The sequence below is a fragment of the Mustela nivalis genome (genome assembly GCF_964662115.1).
Source record: "Mustela nivalis genome assembly, chromosome: 3".
NCBI lineage: Eukaryota > Metazoa > Chordata > Mammalia > Carnivora > Mustelidae > Mustela > Mustela nivalis.
This window is the reverse complement of record NC_139022.1, coordinates 94,247,381-94,268,732: the sequence shown is the minus strand read 5'-3', so window position 1 is coordinate 94,268,732 and position 21,352 is coordinate 94,247,381. Positions and strand designations below refer to the sequence as shown.

Genomic DNA, 21,352 nt, shown 5'->3' with positions numbered 1-21,352 from the left:
GTGCTCCCCCTGTGTGGTCCCTTTTGCAGCATGGTGTTCTTGCTCATTCTTATTTTCTAATGCTTCTTTACAGGTTCCTTTTCTCTTGTATACTCATTCTTGTTCTCCATGTTTCTTTCCTTGGCTCCCAGCTCCTTTTCCTAACACTCTTTCTCTAGGTGATGTAGATGTTTTATATATGAACTCTCCTGCCCTGATGTCTTTTGGAAGCATTTCACCTACATAGCTCACCATTTAATACTTGTCTGTGTCATGTCGTTTAGACATCTGAAATTTGGAATGGGCAAAACTGATGGATAAGGTCAGAGTTTGGACTTCACTCAGAAATAGAGACATCGTTAATGATGGGATAAAAGAAGGTACAGATGTGCAGGGAGGATGTCCATTGCACCATTGCTTGCTAATAATTTCAAAAGCTGGTAGTTCAAAATGTCCCAATGTCAAAAACACTAACCTCAAACTATCATAGTATCAGTGTACCATGTACTGAAATAGCTGTTTCTTCAATGCATGGCTCAGACAGTCCCATTATTGAAGTCTGAGTGGTGTAACATTTGGAAAACCATGTGTCTTTCCTTCTCTTTTCCTGACTTCTAAGTGATCATCTCTGAAACATAACAATGTCTGTGTAGCAGCAAGAAGGGGTCCAGACCTACTAGGCCTTATGCTAATGGACTGGTCTGATTACTCCAGGTTTCATGGCTCAGTGGTGCTACTTATTTAATTTATTTACGCATTTTTGTCTTGTTATTTATTTTTAGGTCTTCTAAGGATAACTACATTGAGCTGGACCTAAAAATCAGTGTTTAATGGACTAGATTTAAAAAATGCCTCACAGATCAGGAATTTTGGAATTTTTCCACTTTAAGTGAATGACTATCTACTGATGTTCATATGAAAGATAGGAAGATTGCCAGTATATCTTGAATAAAAGCACCTTCCGTTAGATGCTTACAATTGTATAGAAAGGAAGCTACAGAACATCAAGATAATGAAATTGATAACAAGTGACTTTAATGATCTTAGTAGAATAAAGTGATTTCAGACATGTAACAAATACTTAGTATTTGTAACTTAGTATTTGTAAGTATTTGTAAATATTTAGTATAAGTAACAAATACTTAGTAAGTGTCTAGGATGTATCAAATACTGAACCTAGAAATTCAGCAGTGGTATTGGTGGAAGGAAGAGGTAGAGGCAGACTGTGCATTCAGTGGGCTTGCACAGTATGTGTGGTGAGAATGTTACGAGAGGGAAACCCGTCAAGAATAATGAAAGACTACCTAGGCTTGGGGTTAAGGAAGGTTCCGTGCAGAAGGTAACACCTAAATTGAGACCTAATAGACAGTCAGGAGATAGCCAGGCAGAGGTGCCTGGGTGGCACAGTTGGTTAATTGTCTGACTCTTGGTTTGAGCTCAGGCCGTGATCTCAGGACCCTGATCTCAGGTCATGGGATTGAGCCCTGCACCAGGTTCTGCGTTCAGCATGGATTCTGCTTGGGATTCTCTCTCCCCTCTCCCTCTAACACTACCCCTGCTCTTTCTCTTCTTTCTCTCTCTCTCTCAAATAAATAAATAAATCTTAAAAAGAGAGAGAGAGAGAACCAGGCAAAGAGGCTGAGGGAATAATGTTGCAAAGAAGGGACGGCATGTGTGAGGACCCAGAGGATAGGGTATGTTCAAGAACCCAAAAGAAGAGAAATGCTGTTTAAGTCTAAGTGTAAATGGGGAGGGGCAAGAGGAAATTAGTACCTATGAGCAAACAGATGACACAGGGCTTTGTATGACAATAAGAGGAGTTTGGACCTTATCTTAACAAAGCAGATACCCACAATATCAGAATACCATCTTGGAAGGCAGAGATGACACTGATTTTTCCCCAAACCATAGGGTAGTGCAAGAATCTCCCAGCTGCCCAGAATATGGGAAGCACGATGCTGAGATTCAGGATATAGGAGGAACTGATTTCAAGAAGCACATGTCTGTGAGTTACAGAATTAGCAGCACTCTCCAGTGCTTTATTAAGGCTCCCATAGCTTTTAATTTAAATTCAGCTCCTGTAGCTTTGCATTTTGTGATTCTCCCAATAGAGAAGGGAATTAAGCAAACGAGAGAGACTCAAACAAAAGGAAGCCCAGAAGATGGTAAATTGCCAGGCGCAATCAAGGCTGACGAAGGTGTGACTGCAGCTATTGACCTATGCCGTTGCCATGGAAACCAAAGCTCTGTGGTCCTGGAGTGCTTTCCCTTTTTAAGGACAGATCAGTCTTAGAGAATAGTTAAGACTGCAAATTACCGAAGTTGGGTCATCCATGGCCACACGTATTCCACACTCTTTTTTGTGACAGAGACATTGGGTCCGAGGCAGGCTCCTTAGAAGCCCAGAAGCTACCAGGGGTTAATCAGCGAAGGACAGAGTTTAGCTGTTGCCTCAGAGCCATAGCCCCAGCTCCACTATACTAGACGGACATATTAATTGTGATAATTTGGGAGGAGGGATATCATTAACTGGGTTTTTACAAAGTAACGTATGATTTTTAAATAATCAAATGAGGAGATCTGAAACCCATGAAGCAAATACATACAAATGTACTTTCTCTTTCTCTTCTAAGGTGTGTGTGAGGAGACTGTAGTCCTTTTTAGGTTCCTGGCAATGGAGTGCCTTCTAAGCACCAAGCACCATAATAATGCTTTGTGTGAATTATCTTTCTTTGTTCACCCACAGCCCTATTACAAGGATAGTGTGTTATTATCCCCATTTTATAGGAGAAGATTGAGATTTAGGGAAGTTAAAATTTGGCCACAGTGCTACATATTAAAAAAACATGCAGGCAGTATTTGAACTCCATCATTTGGCCGCCAGACACTGCCTCATTTTTTTTTATTATAGCATTTTGGGTAGATTATAATATCTTCTGTCTTACTATTATGGAATTTCAAATCTAGGGAATAACTTGGAAGTCATCTAAACTGACTTCCTCATTTTGAAAAGAACAGTGAGACCCAGGAAGTTTCTGTCACTTCCACAAGTGAATTAATTCCCCCAGGGAATTAACGACTAACAGAGACCAGAACTCTGGGCTTTTCAACATACCTTGCTGCCTTTCTTATCAACTGGAAATATGAACTTTGTATTTGTCTTTTTTTTCCAAGTCTTTTGCATAGCTACCTCTTGAGTCTTCTTTAAGACCTTGCCTTTTCTCTGTTCTGTTTTAGCTGAGCATTCTCTTCTCTGTGTCTAGAAGTGGTGCTAATTTATTCAACATGAAGCATAGGCAGGCCTAAAAGAGCAGAGTATACAGATTTTGTAATGCATGTGGCTCTTGTGCGGCTGGAACTCTGCAAGGAGGGCAATCAGTCAGAAGTGGAGTGATGCACCACAGGTTCTCTTAGCCATTCTTTCCTAAAACGTCCTCTTTTGTTACCTTGTCTCATCTGGGAGAATTCGTCTAGACTACATACACTTTTAGGTCAATTATCTAGTAAGAGAAAAACATGAGCTGTGGAAGAGGAGCACTGGGGGGCAGGGCAGAGGGGCAGGGGGAGGAAGTGGGGAAATGTCTGTGGCAACTGCATTGCAGCAGAATGGCTGGAGAGTGAGTTCCAAGGAACAGCTAATGACAAAGTAAATATCCTCTCTGGGCCAGTATGGCCAGGGCCTGCAAGCTATTTTCAGTCTGTTTGTTCCAAGAGACTTCAAGGAGAACATTGTGCCTTACCAGCAAGGGAAAAACCTGACATTCCATTTTAAGGGAGAATCCCATTTTAAAAGCAAGAGATGAACAAGCAAAAGCAAAGCAATGGTTACTTTTTAATTTGCTAGATCAACTAAGGAAGACTTCGAGCAAGAATCTGGGAGAGGACTGGAAGAGAAGAGAGGGAAAATTTAACCAAGGGGGACTGAGGAGCTGCACAAGAAAGGGAAGCCTCCATGGAGTTATAGGAGCCTCGTGGAGGCCTCAAGAGAAAAAGTTCTGGTGAAAGTTGAAATCGCACACTTCTGTAGAGGCTAGGCAGGGACATGTAGTTGTGAATTAGACCTGCTAAAGGGCAGCTGGGTGCTGAGTCTTGAATGTGGGGTAAGTAGAACAGCTGCCCGAATTGTCCTACCTTTTAGGACACTGTGCTTTCCAATCAGTAATCCAACAAAATGTCTCCCTTAGCTCTACATCATGATGCAGTGGTTGTTTCTGTCACTTCTAATGCCTCATGCAGATCTTTATTTTACCAATGAAACTGTTTCTAATTCAAGGATAGTATAGTACTAAAGGAAACCAGAGGGGAAGTGGAACTCTCTTCATCTAAGAACGATTTTCATTTCCCCTTTTAATTAGCTGTGTTACTTAATATAACAATACCTTCTTCACCCACGTGTGTTGAACAAGAAAACTTTGAGGCTTCATTGTGGAAGAATCTCTCCCATTGCACTTACTGGGAAAAAAATAAGAGATCTTACTCTCACCCCCTTTTCTTTTCTTTTTTTTTTTTTTTAAAGATTTTATTTATTTATTTGACAGAGAGAAATCACAAGTAGATGGAGAGGCAGGCAGAGAGAGAGGGGGGAAGCAGGCTCCCTGCTGAGCAGAGAGCCCGATGCGGGACTCGATCCCAGGACTCTGAGATCATGACCTGAGCCGAAGGCAGCGGCTTAACCCACTGAGCCACCCAGGCGCCCCTCTCACCCCCTTTTCAAAGGCCAGGTTAAATCCCAGGTCATTTATGAATACCAGAAATCCAAAATGACCTGTCCATTTGTCCACTTCCTTCCTTTACCCATCTACCCATCCATTTATTCACTCAGCCTTCCATTCATCCAACAAATATTTAGTGAGAGCCTATTAGTTATTAGGCATTGTAATAGTAGGGACAGAGGACTCAAGACTGGATAAAAACATGCAATGCCTGTAGTCTAGATGAAAGCCCAAAATAAAAAATCACACAAACAAATGCAAAAATAGAAATATAAATAAATGTTCTGAGGGGAAAAAGAAACGTGGTGATATTAAATCTAATAAAAGATCTTGAACTTGACATTTTCAGGCAGTCAGGGCAGCCAACTTACACACTAGTTTACCAATGTACTAATTACATAAGCAGAATTTACCTAGAAAGAAAACAAGAATTAATGACTGCCTATCTGCAAAAGAGGCCCATTATTATAGAACATTATCATTTGTGTTGGCTTGTTTGTTTAAAAGAAAGGGCAAAATCTCAAATTGCTTTGAAGGGTTTGTAATTACTATTTAAAGTAATTAGAAGGAAACATGAAAATGTTGGTTGGGAAAATTCTACAGAGATTAGCATTCTTTACACAGGTCTGGCATTAAATATTTCTTTGCAGTGTCACAAAGTGGAGGAAATAAATGTTAAAACTTATCGCAAACCTGTAGCTATATCACAGTTCTAGGGAAAATAATTCACACAAAGCATTATTATAGTGCTGGGTGCTTAGAAAGCATTCCATGGCCAGGAACCTAAGAGGACTACAGCAAAAGTTATCCTCTCCGAGCCAGAAAATCCACAGCTGAGAAGTGGTAATAATAACTCTGAAAGCTTACTGTGAATACTGAATGTGGGGTGCCTGGATAGCTTAGTCAGTTAAGTGTCTGCCTTCAGATTAGGTCAGGATCCCAGGGTCCTGGGATCGAGCCCCACATTGGGCTCCTGCTCAGTGGAAAGCCTGTTTCTCCTTCTCCCTTTGTCCCTCCCTCACTTGTGCTCGCTCTCTCTCTCTCAAATAAATAAAATCTTTTAAAAATATAAGTGAAAATACCTCCAGCATTAAGGTTATTTAATGCCCTGAGATGTGTGTAAAGCATTCATCTGCTGAATAACTCATCTCAGTTACCTTACCTACCTATCCTTGCTGGACTCTTAAAGACTACTTTCACATTTTTTTCTCCGAAGACTTTGTGCATTGAAATATTTTTCTCAATGAAATCAGCTTGATTGATTCTATAATAATTCCATTTGTGATTTTCAAGGATCATGAACTTTTAACTACAAGTCAGAAATTCTGATTGGCATGGTTACAACTGAATTTATATATTTTTCAAACGAAAGAAACCAGAGTTGCCTACACCATTTCATCATCATTTTTGTAATTCAAAATAGCTACCTCTCATGTGAATAGCAAAGCAGCTTTGGTCTAAATTCCTTTCCAGGAAAACTCAAGAATGCCAAGCCAAGAGCAAGGTTGAAGGAGGTGGGACTGGAGGTAGATGAGGTATGTGTCCCACCCCACCCCAATAGTCCGGAGGGTCCCAATGCACTAAGAAGAACTAACTCCCTAATTTCAACATGTGTTGATGAAAAAAATATGTATCTATACCTGTATTTAGACTCAAAACCATACACTTCATTGTTTCTCAGCTTTCCATTGATTCTCCCATTAAGTCATTGACTCACATGTGTGGTATGACTCTGTTGTCACAGTGAGGTCTCATCTTCTGAAACTTGCAGACTTATTTTTTGATGAACTCTAAAACAAAGGGTATTAAAATAGCATGGTCAAGTCTGTATTTCTGCCCTAAAGTTGGCTTTTTGTACACCTTGCTTCCTGTCCTTGGCTGCCACATTTTGCAAGCCGCCCTCCATAGAGCATTATAGAGTGCCTTGAGAAATTCTCATGATAGGTTCAGAAGTAATATCTTGGGGGGAAAAAGTCCATAAAAATTATATGCACTCCCTTCTGGCCATGGCATGTTGATATCAGTTACCTCTTTTCAATTACCAAGGTTGTCAGTATGGTCTGGAATTACTTTCCTCACTTTAAGCTGTGAGTTGAGTGTGTGTACTTGCCTAGGAGTAAGGATGGTAGAGAGCTGTTTTTGCCCAGGTCGAGGTGATTTAAGGGAGTCAAAAGTCCTACTCTTACATCCCTACTGTCTGTCACAGAGTTTAAAACCCCCACTACTACTGAGTTTTCCCTTTATCCACAGTTTCTAGAATTACTTTGTTTAGATGTCTAAAGATATACAAAAAAATGTATAAGATCAGTATGTGATGTGATCTTCAACGATTACCGCTTCTTAATACTTTCATGAGTTGATGTTTCACATAAGTGACAGGAATTTGGAAAAGAATCACTACACATTTGACTGACTAATGAACTGCTTTCTTCTAAGACAAATGGTAGCTGAGTGCAGAGGTTGTGGGTTACCGGCTAGGTCTGGGGGAAGGATACCATGTAAGTTTAGACAGCTTTGGGTAAAAAGATAACTTGAGAAAATAATGCCAAATTGCTTCATTTTGCTTCTATGCTCTCCCCTCCTGGTCCTTTATTATCCTTTCTAATCTCTGACTTTCATCACTATGTCTACTTAATTCACAGTGTCTCTCATGGCCCTACAGGTATAAATGCATGCACTAGCTCAGCACAATATTAAACTGAGGGTACAGATATGTGAAAGGCAATTCTCTGCCTCAGAGGAGTTTATGTTCTGCTTAACCTTTTAACCACTTTTTTCACTTTCAAATCGTGGACTAATATTGCCACTCACTTGTTAATTTGCATTATTATGCCTGCAAACCCTTGAAACCCAGCATGATTCTAGGTATAACATGCATTCCTTTATTTAATAAAAAAAAAAAAAAAAAAAAGAGCTCTCCTATGCCAAGGACCATTCCAGACTGTAGTGACAGAAAGATGATCTCAAAGAACTCAGAGACTATTGTGAAAGCCACAAAAATTAACCAACAGCTCTAGTATACCACGATAAGTGCTATCTGTAGTAGAAGTGCACGTTCATAGCTATGTGAACAGAGATGAGGAAGTCTACATCTGCTCAAGGGGGTGAAGTGTGTCATCTGGACGAAAGTCATGTTGAGCTAAGATTGAGGAATGACACAAGTTTTCATGGCTGTCGAAGTTCCTGGAAATATTATACACCTGTCTTGATATGAGAGACAATCTGGGCCTAATCACTCTGGGGACCCTATAGGGCATCATGAGAAAACAAGAAGCATCGTGATAAATTCTGGGGCAACCAGACGTCAGAGGGAGTTTTGATGCTTGGAAAATATTAAAAGTGAGAGAAAGCCTCAAGAAAGAGATGTGGAAAGCTGTTAACATAAACATACATGCACACTTTTTCTTAGTATTTTGTAGAAAATATATATGCGAGTATAAATAGACATTTCAAACAGAGGAAACTTAATAAGGGGATCGGTTACAAAAGTGTTGCGGGATATTTAATAAGGCGGTTGTTGCAAAGAAATAATTTTACACAGATAGTTTTACTCAGTAACTGCAGGAATCAGTTCCCTCCCCTACTGTAGGGAGAACCAAAGTGAAATGGGGCAGCGTAGAGGCCACAGTTACCTTGCGCCTGAGGCTGCTGCCTGGGAAATCATACTGTGTGAGTAGGAACCCAGGAATGGATGCTCCTCAGCCACTTCCTGCAGGAGTCCCACCAGAGGGTGGAACCAAAAGCTTCTCACTTTATCCCACCTTCCCATCTAACAAAAAGCCAATTGACCAGCAGGTCTGGAAGTTTGCAAAATATGTGTACAGCTTCCTATCTCCAGGAGTATAGAGGAAAATGTGGAAGAATGACTGTGGGGTCAAGAGATAGTTGACACTCTCTGGTGATCACACGTCCCTGGGAAATCTCTTGCCTTCTTCCTTCTTTCTCCGCCACGAGGTCTTCACCCACAAAAAACAATATAGAGGACACATACGTAAGTGTTTCCATTTTCTTCCTCATTATCCACATACATAGTCATGTCATGTCCACTCTCAGGAAATGGGAAATCTAAGTATGTCCTAGAGCAAATGAGAGAAAGTATGAACGAATAGGGGAGATGCAGGTTTAGGAGTGAGCCTTTAAAAACTAAGCAGAGGAGGCTAGTAGTAATTATCTCAGAAAAATAAATTTCCTCCATTCTCAATCCGTTCTTTACCAACACAAAGAATAGAATGTATCCACTTAGTTTATACATTTATGCTTTCCTTTGATATTTTTAGGTCAGCATATCTTGTTCACTCTCACTGTTACAGATATAAGTAGAAATTGAGTTGTATTTTTACAGCCAACAGTTTCTGATAATGAAATGTGACAAAGCTAACTCCAATAAGCTACTATTCATGTTGTTCAAATATGCTCTATTGTACATATTTGGGTAGAAAAATAAGATGTATCTGCTTCAAAAGGAGATTAAATGGCTAAAGATTAGAGAACAATGACAAGTAGAAAACTCAATAGAAGAAACAAAAATAGATACATAGCCAAAGAAAGAAGTTTCTGTTTTCAGTTTAATTTATGGAAGAGTTCTGTTTTTAATAAGAAAAATAATTAACATTTGTTGATCTTTAAGAGATTAATATAAAAATGAAAAAGGAGTTAAAGTAAACACAGTCGGGAAAAATTTTATGCTTTTGCTTTTATATTTCTTTTTCCTTTGTGTAACCTTGAATTTTTAAAGGTACCACATGTCAGTGGTCCACAATCATACAATATTCTTTTGGGTACATGTTAAATGGTAATTAGTGTCACTCGATTGGAAATTTAGAAGAAGACGTCAAGCAATGCCAGGACTTAAGAATATAAAGCAAAATTCATACCCTTCAATTCATTTGCAAAGTTATGAAAGCATCCTATAACTACTAGATATCTGGAGGCAGTTTTTATGGCGTGGGGTCCTAATAGATATATTTAAGAGGTTGGAAGGATTTTACCATAATCTCATCTCTCAGGTAATTCCATTGAATAAGGGAGTCCTGCAGACCTTTCCTCTAGTTGTTTCTTCTTGCTAGAATGCTTTCCCCAAGATTTCCACTTAGCAGATTTCCTCACTCTGTTCAAGCATGACCACTGAACGTGCCTCACTCACTTTATAATAGCAGCTGACACTTTCCGAAGGCAGCAAAATGTCTTAAGATGTCAATTAGCCAAAAAGAGCAACTCTAATAGACAAATTTTTAAAAATGTAACAGTAATGTATTTACATATTTCAATACTCAAAAGAGGAAGAGAGTTTACGCTGAAGTTTTCCTTTTTGTCCCTTCCCATACTTCCCACTCTCACTTCTTCTTCCTTTTTTTTTTTTTAAGATTTTATTTATTTGACAGAGAGAGATCACAAGTAGGCAGAGAGGCAGGCAGAGAGAGAGAGAGAGGAGGAAGCAGGCTCCCTGCTGAGCAGAGAGCCCAATGCGGGACTCGATTCCAGGACCCTGAGATCATGACCCGAGCCGAAGGCAGTGGCCCAACCCACTGAGCCACCCAGGCGCCCCCACTCTCACTTCTTGATGCCAGCAAAGGCACTGTGATCGGGGACATAACCTACACATTAGTAGTGGATCACTCCACAGGATGGAGCCCATGGCCAGTTCCTCTGTTAATAAAAATATGGAGAGTTTACACTATTACAGGACACATGCCCCTGAGATATGTTACATAGTTTAATGGACCGCGATATTTCATTTTCTATCTCATATGGATAATTACTTTAAAGAAATCCCTGGAGCACCAAAACATTACGTTGTGATGTAGAGTGAGTGTTATTTCTTTGGAGAGCAGTGATCAATTCTTTAATGCCTGCGGGGATCACCTCATAGAGAAGAACATTCATGACTATTTGTATTTTGTTTAATGGTTGTATTAGTCAAGATTATACAGAGAAACAAAATATATGTGTATACATAAGCACACACATATGTAAACAGATTTATTGTAAGAAATCAGCTCACCTGATTATGAAGACTGGGAGGTCACATGATCTGCCTTCTGCAAGCTGGAGACCCAGAAAGGCAGGTGGTGAGAGTCGGAGAGCTGATGGTGTAGATTCTTGCCTAGATCTGAAAACTGAGACCAGAAGTGCCAAGGGTAGGAGATATTTATTCAGTTCAAACACTGAGGCAGAGACAACAGGAACCCACCCTTCCTTTACTCTTTTGTTCTCTTCAGCCCCTCCAGTGATCTGGTGAAACCCATGTGCATTGGGGAGGGCCATTTGTTTTATTCAGTTCACTGACTCAAAGGCTAATATTTTTGGAAAACAACCTCACAGACACACATAGAATAATGGGCATCCTCTGGTCTGGTCAAGTTGACATAAAATTAACCATCACAATGGTCAGTTTTTAAACAACATATTTCATAAATGAAACATAACACACAAATAATTAAATTTCCTCTCAATGTAAACAAGAAAGAGGAAGTTACTGTGTGACTCATCTTTGTGAATAATTCAAACCCTCTAAAAAGGCAAAACTTACACATAAACTTAGCAGATTTATTATTCTACTAACACTTAGAACTAGTCTATAGTTTCGGTAACATGAGCTTAATTAATTCCTTTATTGCTTCCCACTTGATGTTAATGCTTTCCAGGGATATATCAACGCTCATTTTTATATATAACTAGAGCTGTAGTAATGTTTATTTTGATAACTTCTTGCAGTAAGAGTAATTTTAGCAGACGCACAAGTCATAAAATACCTTCTCAGACCAGCCAAGGATTTTTCATTAGCAACAGATGGGACAAAGAATTTGACTGCTTTCCCCTAAGTGAGTCTCTTTTAGTGGACACATTTTATTTTATTTTTTTCAAGACTTTATTTATTTATCTGACAAAGAGAGAAAGATCACAACTAGGCAGAGGCAGGCAGATAGAGGGGGAAGCAGGCTCCCTGCCGAGCAGAGAGCCCCATGCGGGGCTCAATCCCAAGACCCCAAGACCATGGTCTGAACTGAAGGCAGAGGCTCAACCCACTGAGCCACCCAGGCACCCCAAGTGGACATTTTATTTATTATTTCACTTACTTTCACTTAAGTCCTCATTTCTTGTGTGGATATTATTATTGGCATTATTTTATCTTCTGGTGTCTTCCCCCAGACATAATGTATTTTTAGGTCATCACTTTGCTAGCATTTCACACTTCACTGTCTTGTCATTATATTATGTTATTATGCTATGACCTAGTCTGTTAGCATTATTATAAACAGATGTATTCCTTATTAGAATTTTATTATCAGTAGTACTATATAGGAGCTTTGCCTTCTGGCCACAAGGGGTTAACTGTAGGTAGTTAGCTCTCCTCATAAAGAGCATTGATTTATTATTTATTATCCTGGAATAGTGTTGATTTCCTTCTCCACTTGGCCTTGTGTGCTACTGATACCAACACCCTCTTAAACTCCATTTTCACCTGATTTTTATATTGGAACACCTGGAACGCTCATTCCTTTGTAGTTTTGGTATAGATTCCATTTTTTTCCCCCAGAACTTCTTGGTTTTCTCCAGGCTTCTTTTCTTTATTCTTTTCCCTATGCACAGATGGAAGCAAGAGCATGTCTATTTTTTATAAACAGATGTAGAGCAGCTATATAAAATTACAGGAAACGGAACACCTTTATATATAGTAATGTTAAAGAACAAAAATTCAACTGAGTAAATTTGAAGATCTCATTAGCTTTATTAAGCAATTCATGAATTGGACACCATCCCAGCTAGTAGAGTAGAGCAGAGCTCCAAGGAATTGCACCAAATAGAAGGTTTTTATAGGAAGGAGGTTGGGGCAAGGAAGTTATCAACAATGGAAAAGAAAGGATTGTTTCAGATAAGGTCACCTTTCCTTAACAGAGAGTCTCATTAGAAAGATCACCTCATCTTCCTTTTTTAGAATGTTTAGGGCCTATGTGACAGATTATTTCATTGGTGCTAACCAGCTAAGACTACACTTCTGGAGAGAGATTGAAATTGCCGGTAAGTTAGGTATTAAGCCCCTGTTTGGTTACTTGGCCTCAGTGGCTCCCTTTTGGGCACAATTTATTTTGTTTTTTGTTTTTTTTTTTAAACAGTAGTAACTTTTTTGTTTGTGTTAAAGTCATTGTAAATTTAAATACACCCTATTATATTCACACTTTTTTGCAGTGCTAGTATCTTTTAAAAATATTTATACAAACTGTTCTCTGTAGACTGATATTAGGAACTCCCTGATTTTTACAGCAAACCTTTTTCAACTTAACATAGCAATTATTACATCTGTTGTTGTTTAAAGTTCAAATGATCACAGCTTGACTGATGAAACCATTTTGTGTGGGTTTATCCTTTCAACACTGCCTTCTTCTTGGTAAAAATTGGACATATTCTCGTATTTCTCTCTCCTAAGACATGGAATTCATTGCTTTTCTGCACTATCCCTTGCCTCTTAGTTGAGGAGAGTATGAGAATAAAAAATCTTGGTGCTAGGATAGCACAAGAGTGTCAGGGGTGAGCAAAAATGTTCCTTCTGCATTTGATCTATTTTCATTAGTAACAAAGGTAAAATACATGTGTGTGTCTATGTGTGTCTATACATAGGTACACACATGTATATACACACACATTTCTTTTTTTTATGAATTTTTAAAAATTTTTTATAAACATATAATGTATTTTTATCCCCAGGGGTACAGGTCTGTGAATCGCCAGGTTTACACACTTCACAGCACTCACCATAGCACATACCCTCCCCAATGTCCATAACCCCACCCCCCTTCTCCGAACCCACCTCACACATTTCTTTTTTTTTTTTTTAAGATTTTTTTTTTAATTTATTTATCAGAGAGGGGGGGGGGGAGAGCGAGCACAGGCAGACAGAATGGCAGGCAGAGGCAGAGGGAGAAGCAGGCTCCCTGCTGAGCAAGAAGCCCGATGTGGGACTCGATCCCAGGATGCTGGGATCATGACCTGAGCCGAAGGCAGCTGCTTAACTAACTGAGCCACCCAGGTGTCCCACACATTTCTTTTTAAGGAGTGAATTCACACTGATTTTTCTAATTTAAACATACAATGTTTCATCAGCAACTAAGATTTCCTCTACGTGAACAGATATGACTTTTTTTTTTAAAGACTGTGTTTATTGATTTGAGAGAAGGAGTGACAGAGAGAGAGCACAAGTAGAGGGAGTGGCAGAAGAAGAGGGAGAAGCAGGCTCCCCTGACTTGGAGCTGGATCCTAGGCCTCTGGAATCATGACCCATGCCAAAGGCAGACACTTAACCTACTGAGCCACCCAGGCACCCCAGAGACAACAGTTTGATGTTCCCACCCTGACAGATACTACATTACTACAGAAGAAAATGCTTAGCTAATGATCATGCTCAGCATTTCACCCTATTTCTGCTAAATGATGAAGTCTCACCTTAATCCTGCCAGCAATTCTATTTTTGAAGCGGAGGACTTGCTTTATAGAATGCATTTTACTAGAGTCGTGATCCCACGGCCAGGGGATGCATGGGAGTGCCACCAGGCAGTCATGCAGGGCTGCGAGCTGTGAAGGGCCCCCACACCAGCTTTAAGGCTCTGCAACCACTCCCTTATGATTCACCATCATTTTTGAACAAGTCTTTGCATTTTTCCTTTGCCACAGAACCCAGCAAATTATATAACCCAGTCCTGCCCATAATGCATGAGCTAGTAGATTAGAATTTAAGGTCCTGGTTCCTTTACCCTTTTATTCATCCAAAGTAAGCAGCAAATTCTTAGCATGTGTCCTTCCAATGAATAACAAATCATATTAAATCCCGGAGACTCCCCAATTCCCATATGCGATTCAAATGCTGTATCACCGACAGGAAAATCAGCATGAATATTTGACTGGTTACTTAAAGTCCCTGGGAGACTTAAAAGTACAGATTTCTGGAACCTCCCAAAATGAATCCAAACCTTTTGGAATGGAAGAGAGTAATCTGTACTTTTACAAATCTCTTGGCTTTGTTTTGTTTTGTTTTATGCCCGTGAGTGGTATGGAACACGAGGCTCCGTTACATTAGGCTGTCGAAATCTGTGACATGAGCTGCTTGTGTTACCAAAGTCAGTTCCTATTGGGTATTTATCTGATATGATTTCTATCTGTTTCTGTGCTACAGCAGGGTACCTCTGTGGAGGGAGTCAGCAATTACTACTCTCATCCACTGTGGGTGTGAGACCTCTTAGTTCTCCTAATCATGCTCAGCTAACACTGCCAGCAAAACATTGGCGGAGTGAGTCCTTTTCGTGTCTAGTTGTTTTTTCCCCTGACCCCAGATGTCTATTTCCTGTGGTAACTATGTGGGCTTTTCCATTATAACTTATTCCCCTTTCTCCTTCCTGAATCTGATGTTAATCACAACTGTTACTTTCTTCTGCTTGGCCTTGCTGCTTTTGTGGGGAAAAGAGAACAGAAGACAGGAGCGAAGCAGAAGCAGAAGTACCATTTTAATGTAGCCACCTGGCAAGTTCTTGGTGCTATCCTGACACTTACATGGCATAATCATTGACAAGGAATGGATTTTTTCCTACTGCACTCTTTTCCTGAGGTACAGAGTCTAGGGCTTGTGAGATCCTCAAGGAACCAGGACCTTAGACAAACAACCGAAGAAGGAAGAATTAACTCTAAAGGCACAAAATAAAACTGCAAATACAGAATTAGTAAGTGCTAACTAAATATATTTTACATTTACTTAATTATTCCTATTAATCATTATATAAATTTATTATATTTGAAAATAATTTGTAAGAATTCTTCATTTTGCAAGAATCCCTGAATATACCTAATTATTGCTGAGAATTATAATCAAATGTTAATTAAATGCATTACCTGTATGCAAATAATTTCAGAAACAAAATTATAAGATCCATTTCAATTTTTTACTGAGAAAAATATGTTTAGGGACACAAAAGTCAACTTAAAGCACTCCAAGTAACCAAAACTGAGACAATTTGAGCAATAAAATAAATAACATTAGATTACAACCTAAAGTATAAAATTAATAGCTGTGAGTCTGACATAAAAAAGTTTGTGAATATAAAAATTTATTTCATGTGAGATCTGGATAGTTTTTGTGTGTTTAAATACTGTAGGGAGGAGCACCTGGGTGGCTCAGTCGGTTAAGCAGCTGCCTTCGGCTCAGGTCATGATCCTGGGGTCTTAGGATCGAGGCCCACATCAGGCTCCCTGCTCTGCAGAGAGCCTGCTTCTCCCTCTCCCTCTGCCTGCTGCTCTGTCTACTTGTACTCTCTATCTCTGTGTCAAATAAATAAAACCTTAAAACCTTAAAAAAAAAAAGAAAGAAAAGAAAAAGAATGCTGTGGGGACACCATGAAACCTAAGATTGCCAAAAGACCCCTAAGGTCTTAAGATGACCCCATTATGTACACTTCCTACAGGCTCACATCCCTCCTTTAATACAAGTTTTTTTTTTGAAAGTCAGATTATAGTTGAAACTATTAGTAAACATTACCCCAACCTGCTATGTTGTAGTGATAATTTAAAATGTTTTGCTAAAGCAAAGTATAATGCCGTACCTCAATATTAAAAACGTCAAATAGATACATAGCAGAATTTGTCAGTCCCTTACCCTCCTCAGTAGTTCCAGATGGTTCTGCAGAATTATGATGCTCTGGGGAACACAGTGTGTAGTTTTTTGATAGAGAAAGAAAAGCTGAGCCTTTGAAGATAAGCCACGGAATTGGAGAAAATAATTGGAATAAACCTGATGTAGGGCATATATCCAGATGATATTAAATACTCTTACAATTCAAAAAGAAGATAAAAAGACCACTAAGGAATAGCAAAAAGTATAAAGAAGCACTTCACTAGAGAAAATAATATGGATGACTAATAAGCATATGAAAAATTTCTCAATACTGATAGTCACTCAAGAAATGCAAATTAGCATGGGTCACCTGCCAGAATGGATACAATCAAAGGACTCCATCCCAAATGTTGAGGAAGCTGAGGAACAGCTAGAACTCTCACACCTTGCAGAAATGCACAATGGTACAGCTACATTTGAAAATAGTTGGCAGTTTCCTAGAAAGTTAGATGTCTGTTTACTCTGAGACTCAACACTCTCTCTCTTAGACATTTGCTGAAGGTACATGAAAACATATACCCATAAGGAGACCTGGAGGCAAATGTCTATAGCACCTTTATTCACTTCTGAGTATTACTTACTTACTTCTCTAGGGGAATAGGAACTCAAAAGTGAGCAGTAATGTTCACAAGCTGTCTTTGCTGTAAAGATGAAGTTTCAAAAATCTGAATTTGCTACAAAATACTGTTTAAAAGTCAAATACTTCCTCCAGAGCCAAAGTATCATTGAATGACATTTTAACACACAACTCAGTCTTTTAAACTTGAAAAACTCATTACTTAATGTGTTCAGTAGGAAACAGAGTGTTCGCAGATTCAAAGCATGCTTTTTTCATAACAGATGCTGTAACTTGCTAATAGTATTTTTTTAATTACACTAATTTTAACACCTATAATCTTAACAGTTTCTATAGAATTCATATTTTAGAAATTCTCAGTACTAGTTTTAGATTTCCACATTTACTTGACTATCACAAAGTGAACTCACATGTTAACTGACTATGGATTTTTACCTACCACATCTCAGAATATTCTCTTTTACCCCTCAGACACCAAGCAAGAAATGATAGTGCAAAGCCCGGGAGGCAATTTTATAACAGGAATTTTTTTAAATTGTCACATAGTAGAGAATCTCCATTAGCATCTTCTCAGAATAATATTGTTAAGTCATATGTGAAGTATGCTTTTATCCGTTTGCTTTCTATGCCTTCTGCAGAAACTAGAGATGTTTTCAGAGTTCCTTTCAGACAGATTCTTAAAATTCTCTGCATTATTGAGCTAATGGTATCACGTAATTATGAAAGTTGTCTGTTCTGGGCACCTGGGTGGCTCAGTCAGTTAAGCATCTGGCTCTTGATTTCCACTCGGGTTGTGATCTCAGGGTCAAGTGTTAGCATCTTGAGACTTGAGTCCCGTGTCAGAGTTTACACTCTGCCCAGTGGGCTGGAGATACTCTCTCTTCCTCTCCCTTTCCTCCCTCTGCCCCTCCCCCTGCTCATGCTCTCTCATTCTCTCTCTCTCTCAAAAAAAAAAAAAAAAAAAAAAGAAAAAAAAATCTGTCTGTTCTTCCTCTAGGAGTCTTCACTTATCCACCATATACTTAGTAATTTGTAGCCCCATGTTTGTTGTGTCTTCCTCCTCCTTGCTGACTACTCTTTCTCCTGGCCAACCTTATTCTGATTAATATTTATTTCCTACCTAAAAAGTGACCTTCAGTAGCTTTCAGACTCGAAAGAAGAGTGAAAGTGTGCTATTTTACTGCAATGCCCAAATATCTTGGGCAAAATTGTAAAATGATGGAAGCAATTTTATATTCCCTTTAAGCATGGCTCGTCTTTTTCCTCCTTCTCTCCCTGTCTTGGCACCTTTTTCTTGGTATCTTTTCTATCTCTCCCTTCTAGACCAGTGCCAGATTCTCTGTATAAATTAGTGTGTTTGTTTCCCAGGAGAGAAAATCTACATTTGAGAGGACCTCCAACAACCAGTTGTGGGATTCGAATATCCCTGGCAACTTGATAAGGAGCATATTGGGGAAGGAAGAAGTAAAGGGGAGGTGAAAGGTAAAGGGATTTCTTCTTGCCCCATTTGAAATGTACAGATGATTAGCTACAGTGTCAGTGCATTTGGCTGAGCCTAAACTTTGCTAGACTCATTGAAAATGGATTGAGGTCATCACTATAATGAAAATGAGACTGGAACACACTATTTAAATATTTTATGTGAAATCCCACAATTGATACAATGTAAAAAAAAAATCCTTGCTTAAAGTTGATGAGGCTGTGCCATTATTCTGATGAGTTTCTGTACATTTGTTTCACTTTTCAAAATAAACTATAACTCAGTGGTTCTCTCTCCCCCACCTGCATGCAACTTATTCTCTCTTCCACATTTTCTACAAGGTTCCATTAGGAGGGAATCACATATGTCTTCTCCCAGATGCCTGCTCTGGTTTTTCAGGTGATCATCCACAAGAAAGAAAGAAAGAAAGAAAGAAAGAAAGAAAGAAAGAAAGGAAGGAAGGAAGGAAGGAAGGAAGGAAGGAAGGAAGGAAGGAAGGAAGGAAGGAAGGAAGGAAGGAAAGAAAGAGAGAGAGAGGGGAGGAGGGAGGAAGGAAGGAAGGCAGGAGAGAAAGAAAAGAAATCTCACACAAACTCTTTTTAAATAGTGAGTGAACACAACTTTACTGGTTAATTAAGGGCATGAGCTTTGAAGCCAAACACACCTGAATTTAAGTCCTGGTCCTGCTCCTTCTTACATATTTAACCTTGCTAAGCCTCGGCTTTCTCATCTATATAAAGCAGAGTTAATAATATCTTCTCAAACCATTGTCAATGGTGCTGTAATGGTTCCCTAACAGTATAAAGACACTTCCAAATCATTGGGGAAATCTCTAAATCTACCTAAAAACCTGGAGTTTGCTGGACAGAATGTTTTTGGTGATAAAATACAACCTGGGTTCTTTACAGTTTTCTTCAAATCTTTCTTCATTATTTTAACACTATGGTATAAACTTTATTATTATTTTTAAAGATTTATTTATTTATATGAGAGCAAGAGCATGGGTGTGGGTGGATGTGGCAGTGGGGGAGGGAGAAAGAGAATCCAAGCTGAGAGGGATCCCACCTTCATCCCAGGACCCTGAGATTATGACTTAAGCAGAAACCAAAAGTTGGTAACCAACTGAGACCCAGGCGCCCCAATTCTATAAACTTATTACAAAGTGGGGAGTCTGGTTCAGCCGGTTTCTAGTTGCATCCAAACCACCAGACTCGTTCTTGTCTTTCTGAGTTCTCTATTTTCTGTCAGTGATTCTGGAGGTCACAGAGAGGCAAGGAGCAGAGATGGGGAGTGAGAGGTATGACAGGCAAGGAGATTGGGGTGAAAAGTCAGTTTAAACAAGATGGTTTCACTCATATGTGGAACATAAGGAATAGCACAGAAGACCGCAGGGTAAGGGTGGGAGGACTGAATGGGAAGAAATCAGAGAGGGAGACAAACCATGAGAGACACTGGACTCCGGCAACCAAACTGAGATTACAGAAGGGAGGGGAGTGAGAGGATGGGGTAATCGGGTTATGGGTATTAAGAAGGCACATATGGTGATGAATGCAGGGTGTTGTACACAGCTAATGAATCATTGAACACTACATCAAAAACTAATGATGCACTCTATGTTGGCTAATTGAACATAATAAAAAATTGTTTTAAAAAAAAATTAATAGGATTGACCATTTGCTTAAATTATTTTTAAAAATGTGTGGAAGCTAGGCGATGGGTTCATAGAGTTTATTATAATCTGTTACCTTCTTTTGTATAGATTTGAAACTTTCCATTATATGTAATATATATACTGCATGTATATGGATACACATACATATACATATGTGTGTCTGTGTGTATATGTACAGAAAAGATAGAAATGGACTGTGCTTACCTGTCAACAAAGGCAGGGGAGAAATAGAAAAAATCAGGTGATAAACATTAATAAACATTAATTTTTTTCCTTGCCCAAGTACTGCATTGATTAAGGAAGTCAGAAGAGCAAGAAATATGGAAAACAAAGTCATTTGGTTTTAATTATTAAAATTTATTTATTATTTATTTATAAATAATTTATTTATATTTATTTACTATTTATTATTTTAATAATTTTTTTATTTATTATTTATTATTTAATTTATATTATTTATTACCGATATTGGTCAGTTTAGAAATGTGGCTTTGGGTATATGAGGCAAATGTACTTGCTAATGCTGCCTCTGTAAATTGGAGGATTTACTTCTAGCCACAGCACACCTATATATCCACATCCTTTCCTTGTTGGAGTTGTCCTTGTATAACTTTGCACTTGGAGCAAAGTAAAGTGTGTGGGTCTCTACGGGTAACTATATCCCAAAAGAAGAAAGGGAGGGAAAGGACCATGGACATCCATGCCCAGTTCTTCCTTCCAGGCTCACCAGCATCCCTGGAAAAGTGAGCAAGAGGGTGGCAGAGAAGAGCTAAGGAAGGTCCTACATGAAAGGGAGTAGTTTGAGTGGGGTATAAGGGTGCCTCCTTAAATGACCAGTGAAAACTTTTATTTGGGAAGTCAGTTACTATTGACTAATACACTTTTTGCAGTTCTACCCATCTGTTTTGGTTATAGATTAGATTCTTTGCTTTATTATGCCTCTCTCTGAAGACTTCTGTTGACCCCATCAAAGGTAGCTTGAGTCTTGAACTTTTGCTTAACATGATGAAGATAGAATATGGAAGAAGTATGGCCTAAAATTAGAAGGTGCCCCCAGAAGTACCTTTTTTCTTGGGCCTGGTTAGAAGCTGGATTTACTTATTTGTTCAGGCAGATTCATTTGATGCTTCAGAGGAAGATTATTCTTTTACATTGATTGTGGTTCTTGAGAGAGAATTTAAAATTCCAGAAGATATTTCTGGCATACAGAAATATCATTGTTGTAGCATATATTTTCAAATAGATTGAAAATTTTGATAATTTGCTTTTAAAATGCTCC

The 21,352-nt window shown here is 38.9% G+C and overlaps 1 long non-coding RNA gene across 1 annotated transcript in view; it reads right to left on the bottom strand.

Moving 5' to 3' along the window:
- The window catches only part of LOC309862264, a 50,038-nt gene extending 39,118 nt beyond the window's left edge, over positions 1 to 10,920 (bottom strand). Inside the window, exons 1-2 of the long non-coding RNA XR_014310392.1 lie at positions 10,693 to 10,920; positions 6,332 to 6,481 (exon numbers count right to left, since the gene is read on the bottom strand). This is a non-coding gene — a long non-coding RNA (uncharacterized lncRNA). The remainder of the gene's footprint in view (positions 1 to 6,331; positions 6,482 to 10,692) is intronic.
- Between the last annotated feature and the right edge of the window lie 10,432 nt (positions 10,921 to 21,352).